The sequence below is a fragment of the Lampetra fluviatilis genome, chromosome 36 (genome assembly GCF_964198595.1).
Source record: "Lampetra fluviatilis chromosome 36, kcLamFluv1.1, whole genome shotgun sequence".
In the NCBI taxonomy this organism is placed as follows: Eukaryota; Metazoa; Chordata; class Hyperoartia; order Petromyzontiformes; family Petromyzontidae; genus Lampetra; species Lampetra fluviatilis.
The window spans coordinates 1,765,826-1,772,583 of NC_136310.1; the positions used below are offsets into that span (position 1 = coordinate 1,765,826).

Genomic DNA, 6,758 nt, shown 5'->3' on the forward strand with positions numbered 1-6,758 from the left:
AGTTGACCTAGCGGAGGCCCATGACCGGTTCAGATAATCTTCACTCGTGTTGGGTTCGTAGCGCGTCGCGCTCACCACTGCGCCACCGCCACAACAGCTGAACCATTACCGCACGCGACAGCGCACACGAAATGAAATAATTATTGTAGATATTAACATCGCGTTTTCATTTGTCGCTGTATATTTTAACAATCACGATGGGAGGGGCGGTGGTGCAGTGGTTAGCGCACTTCGCTACACACTTCGTATACAAACCCCGGGCGATCAGAGTTCGACTCCCGGTCACGGCTCGCGTCATTGGAGAGTCAGAGAATTGGAACCGAGTTTTGGGCAGCACACCCTGCGCTCTCTAATGCCACCAACCAGCATTAACCAGCGTGGAGGAGCGTGGTTAGCCCCTCCATACAATCGACACGGCGTTCCGATGCGTCCATCCATTTAGCAGTGGATTGATTCAGTGGGCTGTAAGTTATTTACACGGCATGGCAATTGACTGAAATTACGCGCACGTGGATGATCGATGATCTATTCGAATAGTAAACCAACACCGTTGGATTTAGAAATAACAATCTGGACACTTTTTTTGAATCAAAAAAAGAAAACTAGAAGCAATACAAATGCGTGTGTGTTTGTATTAAAATGTTGTTAAACATTTCACGGACAGACGAGACCAGTAACAGATGCATTGCGGGGTATCAGCCAGCTACACGGGAATATTCACGACAATAATTAGAGAAAGATAAAGTAAAAATCTGCGTGAATGAGATAACAAGACACCGATCATTAATGTGGTTTTGACCGGGAACATTCGCGGGGTACACAAGAACGGCATGCCAAGTTTCACCAGAAGCAATGTAAACAATTGCATGCAACCGGACAGAGAATCCCAGGCAAAGTTGAGTAGAAATCTCATGGACAGAGCTCAAGGGACGACTCTGCCATGGTCGCCGAGGTAATTGCGAAGGACACGGCTCGCATCGAGATAGGTTTATAGACGAGTATTACATAATAACAGCGTCTTTAATGTCATATGAACCTAACACGTATGCTGCATGCAAAGTGTGTGGAAATACAAAGACAAAGACTCCTCGTATAGCCTTAACAGACTGTTGGGGCAAGTGCTATTAGCGAGCAGCTTTGAAGGCCAGAACGGCACACGAGGGGGTGGGTGACCAGCACCACGCCCAGTCGCATTTTCCTCCCCAGCAGCAATGTTTTTTTACGGACCGCACCGGGTACTCATCTGAGGCCGAGTCTACCTAGGGGATGACCAGGACCGGTTGTGATAATCGTCACTAATATTGGCCGTGAGCTGGAACCGAACTCGGGTGGCCAGGTTCGTAGCGCAACCCGCCAACCGCTTACACGACCGCTTGTGCTCGTGTGATGTGTGTGATGTGTGTGTGATGTGTGTGATGTGTGGGTGTGTGATGTGTGGGTGTGTGATGTGTGGGTGTGATGTGTGTGGAGTGTGTGATGTGATGTGTGTGGTGTGTGTGATGTGTGTGTGATGTGTGCTCGTGTGATGTGTGTGGTGTGAGTGGTGTGTGTGATGTGTGCTCGTGTGATGTGTGTGGTATGTGTGGTGTGTGTGATGTGTGCTCGTGTGATGTGTCTGTGGAAATACACACACACACACGCGCGTGCATACACAAGGCATTCACGCACGAGCGACGGAATCTAGCGTCAACATTTCCCAGACTCGCACCCGCCACGACCCACCACGCCGTTCACCAATCTCCCCCCTTTCGAATAACTAATCGAGTCGTTGCTCGCTGCACGCGCCCGATGATTGCCACAGCAGGTCCCACGTGACGTAGAGAGCGCCGATTCCAACGAACGTGTTCGTAACTTGCCGTACAACGTCGCCATAGCAACTCGTTGAGCAATCATCGGGCGCGGCGCAGCGTGTAACGACTTAAAGCAGAGGTAGAATTTGTCACTCGATGTTGCCGGGGGTCGCTGGTCGTCTGGAGTAGGCGACACGTGTGTACACGTGACAATAGTTGCAGCCACCGCCTTAACAGCGAGATGTGTCATGCCGGATGTGGTGTGCCGGGTGCAGACACAGAGTGTGGCAATCGCGGATAAGGGAGGGACAGAACGTAAGCCGCTGGCCCTGAGGCCACACACGTCCCCGTGGTGAAAGTGCGGACCGCTTTGTTTGTTTTGAGTTTTGTTTTAGGTAAATCGTGCAATTCACACAGTTTCCACGCAGAGATCCGAAGCAAACCTCACCCGAATCTCCTCCCCCGCCCACCTCCATAAAGAGAACCCGCTCGCGTGCATGGAACGATTCATGCCGATCCCCACAAGCGATCTTTCCAACCACCCCCCCCCCCCCCATGCAAAATAAATATGTGAGCAAGGCATTGCGAGTAAGATCACCATAACCTTGCCTGCAACAACATCAACTACTCGTGAGCGCCGTCGCTTTTCCTCGCGCCGAATGACGAAGCTGCGCTGTGCCTGCACATCTCGGAAGAGCCGCGCAGGAGGGAGATAGGGCGGTGCCCCGGGAGCGACTCAGACGTTCGCCACCGATGCAGGGAATCGAACTGGGGGCCGCCACGCACACGATCACTCACACCGACAAAGAATACCCTCCACACACACCGTATCGCCTGAACAGACTGTTGAGGAAAGTGCTGTTAGCCAGTATAACCTATTAAGGCCGGCATGGCACAAGAGGGGGTGGGTGGCCAGCACCACGCCCGGCCACCTTTGTCTCCCCACAGGTGCTCATTTGAGACCGACTCGACCTAGGGGAGGACCAGGACCGGTTCAAATTAATCGTCACTGGTAGTTGGCCGTGAGCGGGAATCGAACTTGGGTCGCCGTGTTCGTAGCGCAGCGCGCGCTCGCCACTACACTACCCGAGACCCACACCACTCACACACACCAACACCGACACACACACCAATACCGACACACACACCAATACCGACACACACACCAATACCGACACACACACACCAACACCGACACACACACACCAACACCGACACACACACACCAACACACACACACCAACACCGACACACACACACCAACACCGACACACACACACCAACACCGACACACATACACCACACACACACGCACGCGCACGCGTCCTAACCCATGAACGCACCGCGGCTGCAGCCAAGTAACAATTCGAGTTGAAGCATCTTTGCGTCACTGCACGAGACAAATGGAAGTTGACTTCTTCAAGATGGGTTTTGTTCTCGGTTAAAATGCCCTGCAGAATGCATGTCGGCTCAGTGAATGATGATTCACTCAATGTGTTTTCCGCACATAAATACTGCCTGTGTTTGTCCATCGGCCTATTGGCCCCATAAAAACAGTATTGTTATTATTAATGCAATTTTCCAGCGGCATTTGTTTAAGCGTGCAAACTGCTGGACCGGTTTCAATTTGTTTGGGTCTCACCGGCAAAGTCGGGCTTCTGATATAAATTCTGCGCGTTGACCAGATGTTATTGGCAGGAGAACTCCGACATTTGTCCAAAGCAACAACAATAAACTCATCCTGCGTCTTTGTGCACAGATCACTTCCCTCCTAGCGACCGAAAATAATAATTAATGGTTTATTTATTTTCTACTCCAGCGGTTATTTACGCGCAAAAATCCTTGACAATTTAGTATACGCACTTATTGAAGTCCCTGTGTATACAGAATTCACACGTTCACGTATCAAACACAAATATCCCCCCCGCGTATAGCCTTTCAGACTTTTGGAGCAAATACTGTTAAGCGAGACGTATATGATTACTGGTTGGCCATCAACACCACACCCGAACGCCTTTGTCTCCCCAGTCTTGATGGTTACACACCACGATGTGTCCACACCACGACCAGTTTCAAATTTTCGGCTCAGTCTACCTAGGCCCAAGAGCGGTTGAAATATTCGGTGAGTGGGAATCGAACTCGTGTGGCCGTGTTCGTCGCGCGGTGCGCTAACCACTACGTTACCGCTCCCGTGTAAAAAACACACACACACCACAACACGTCCGTGGTTGCTTAGGATGAATAATTAAACACACACTGGCTCTTAGGACAAAATAGTCGGGTGGATAAATCACTTACAGCTAAACCACTAATGACTGCTCTTAATTAGACACAAGATTGCCGATCAAACAAGTGGTAGTAGCCAGCACACTCCTCATGCACGGTGCCTCACTCACACAGCTCTCGCACAAAAACACGCACACGAGTTGAATGTATACACAGTGGTAAGGCGAGTGTGCAATGCGAAGATTAAAGAACGGATACGCACGGCAATTACAGACTGCCCTTGCACATCGACCGTTGTCAACACTACTAGTTAGTGTAAACAGGAGTAAAAGGTGGTAGGAGATAGCAGTAAGTGGCAGTGCTGGGCGTACAACAGCATGCGCACATGTGTATTACTATATATAGAGAGTGCATGCACGTGGAGCGGTGCTCTGTGAGAGTTCGATTCCGGGCCGCGAGTGATATCGGCAAACGGTAGGGACCGAATCCGCGAACCTCTTCACAGCTTCGCAACGACGAGGGGAAGGGGGCATTCATCCAGCAGTGGATTGACAACGGAGGGCACATTGTTGTTATTATTTTTATATAGTGCTCTATATATATTTATTTTTATCGTGTGTGTGTCATTCTAAAATCGCGTTTAAGATACCAAGATATGAATATACGTTTTTCAGTATCCGCCGTGTGGAAGTGACTGATGTAAATTATATTGATGTTCTAGAGTGGCCGAGACAAATGTGATATTTGACAATATTACTTCATGTACGGACACAATAAAAAAATAAATGCTGAATATTGATCGAGTTCACTCATTAGGGCAGCGCCATTCCCAAGTTCGTCATTGCTTCCTCCGTTGAAGATTTAAAAGAATCGATCCCCCGATCAAACGGTTAACCAAGTAATTCGCCTACCTTGAGAGTATGACGCTCAAGCCGATAGAAAGCAAGCGAATATCAATGTCGGTTACTAAAATATGCGACACGGCGATGTTTTATCTTTACAAATGTATTCCCGTTATGATATAAAGTACGCCGTGAAATTCCTACACTTTTCAAAGTACGCAATTATATACTGCATAGCCTGCAATAACCCTCCTTACAAACGATAACAAAGACACACACGCGCGCCGAGCCAATCACACTCAATAATTGTCTATGCTAATTAAAATATGAGGTTGACATTAATTTCCAATAATAAAATGATGATGTATTGCGGCTACAGATGTTTTTTGGTCTGTGTACTACTCAGTTCAATGTGAGACCTATGTAGCGACTGAACACGCTACGAGATTTAACATTCGCCACTACTTTATTGCCAAGTCATATCGTCAACCGTACGGTGTCAATGCACAGCACCGAACGAACAGGCGATGAAGGAATTTGCCAACCAAACAATCAGAAATAGGACCACATCCTGGCAATGCGTCTTGAGACTTTACGTGCCGCTATTTTACACAAAACACAATTAACCGAAGCCGAAATTAAAATAGCCTATTCAAAAATAATTATAATGATATCAATTGCACGCTTGGAGTAATATCGGGCGGGACAGAAAGATGAACATAGCATAGGTTATAAAATTCAAGCTGGTTTAATGACGCATTTTTAACTTGTGAGAAATGCGGGGTTGGCCGGAGCACGTCATCGCAACGATGTGCGATGGTGTGGCCTGGGCACGATGGTGTGGCCTGGGCACGATGGTGTGGCCTGGGCACGATGGTGTGGCCTGGGCACGATGGTGTGGCCTGGGCACGATGGTGTGACCTGAGAACGCAGTGGCAGCCAAAGTGTGGAACGCGTCCCAGAGAGTGGACACCAGCCGAGAGGAGATGGAGCGACGGAATTGGCTCTTGTGCAAGCTGCTGGGTGGGGATGTTGTTGTTTGTTGTTGTAACATCTCAGGAGTTGGGCGGCGGTGTGTGGAAAGTCTCCATCCAGCAGTGGATTGAACGTGGCTGATGATAATGATGCCGATTAAAGTTCCAAACCAATGCGGTAAGAGCTATCCAGCGCACGGCACACCCATCTCGCGAGAAATGAGTGAATGAACCACACATCCACTCGCCTCTCTAGCTTTTAAACACCCACACAGTCAAGTGTCTGTGGTTCGTTCGCGAAGCTTAGCCTGCAAGTTGTCAACAATATACGACGTGTATAAAGAACGACCATAATAATAATAACAACACGTACGCGCACGGCGTTAACAAAAAAGAAAGGGGTACAGATGCAGGCCGCGTTACAATTGAAGGTCGCGTGAGCGGTGCGCGCATCGGCGCGTTGGCGTTCTCCTGCGGCGTTCGAGCGCCCACTACGTACGGGCAGTCTGCCTGCAGCCACGAGGGCACACAGGGCACGCAGCGCGCCCAGCAGTCCGCAAAGTCCGTCAGACTCGCACACGCGAACTCTTCTTACGACCCCCCCCCCGACGCCCTTATATCTTAACCGAGCATTTCAGAAGCTCGTTCTACACTAGCCTGGCATTTAAAGCGGACAACGGGAAGATGCTAAGCGGTAGCGGCTCGTGATGATGATGGTGGTGGTGGTTGTAACGAGTTTTTTTTAAACTTCGTGTGTGCGCGCGTACGTGTGCCGAAATGGTCTTCAATATGTGCTACTCGCTAACAGCACTTGCCCCAACAGTCTGTTAAGGCTACACGGGGTATCTTTGTCTTCGTGCACACATGCATGCATCACGCCTCGATACGGCGGCCATACAGAGCCGGAGATGAAATGTTGACACGAC

At 49.5% G+C, this 6,758-nt stretch overlaps 1 protein-coding gene across 1 annotated transcript in view; it reads right to left on the reverse strand.

Annotated features, from left to right (window-relative positions):
* The window catches only part of LOC144945017 (histone-lysine N-methyltransferase MECOM-like), a 247,443-nt gene that overhangs the window by 240,083 nt on the left and 602 nt on the right, over positions 1 to 6,758 (reverse strand). The gene's annotated exons all lie outside the window — the stretch shown is intronic.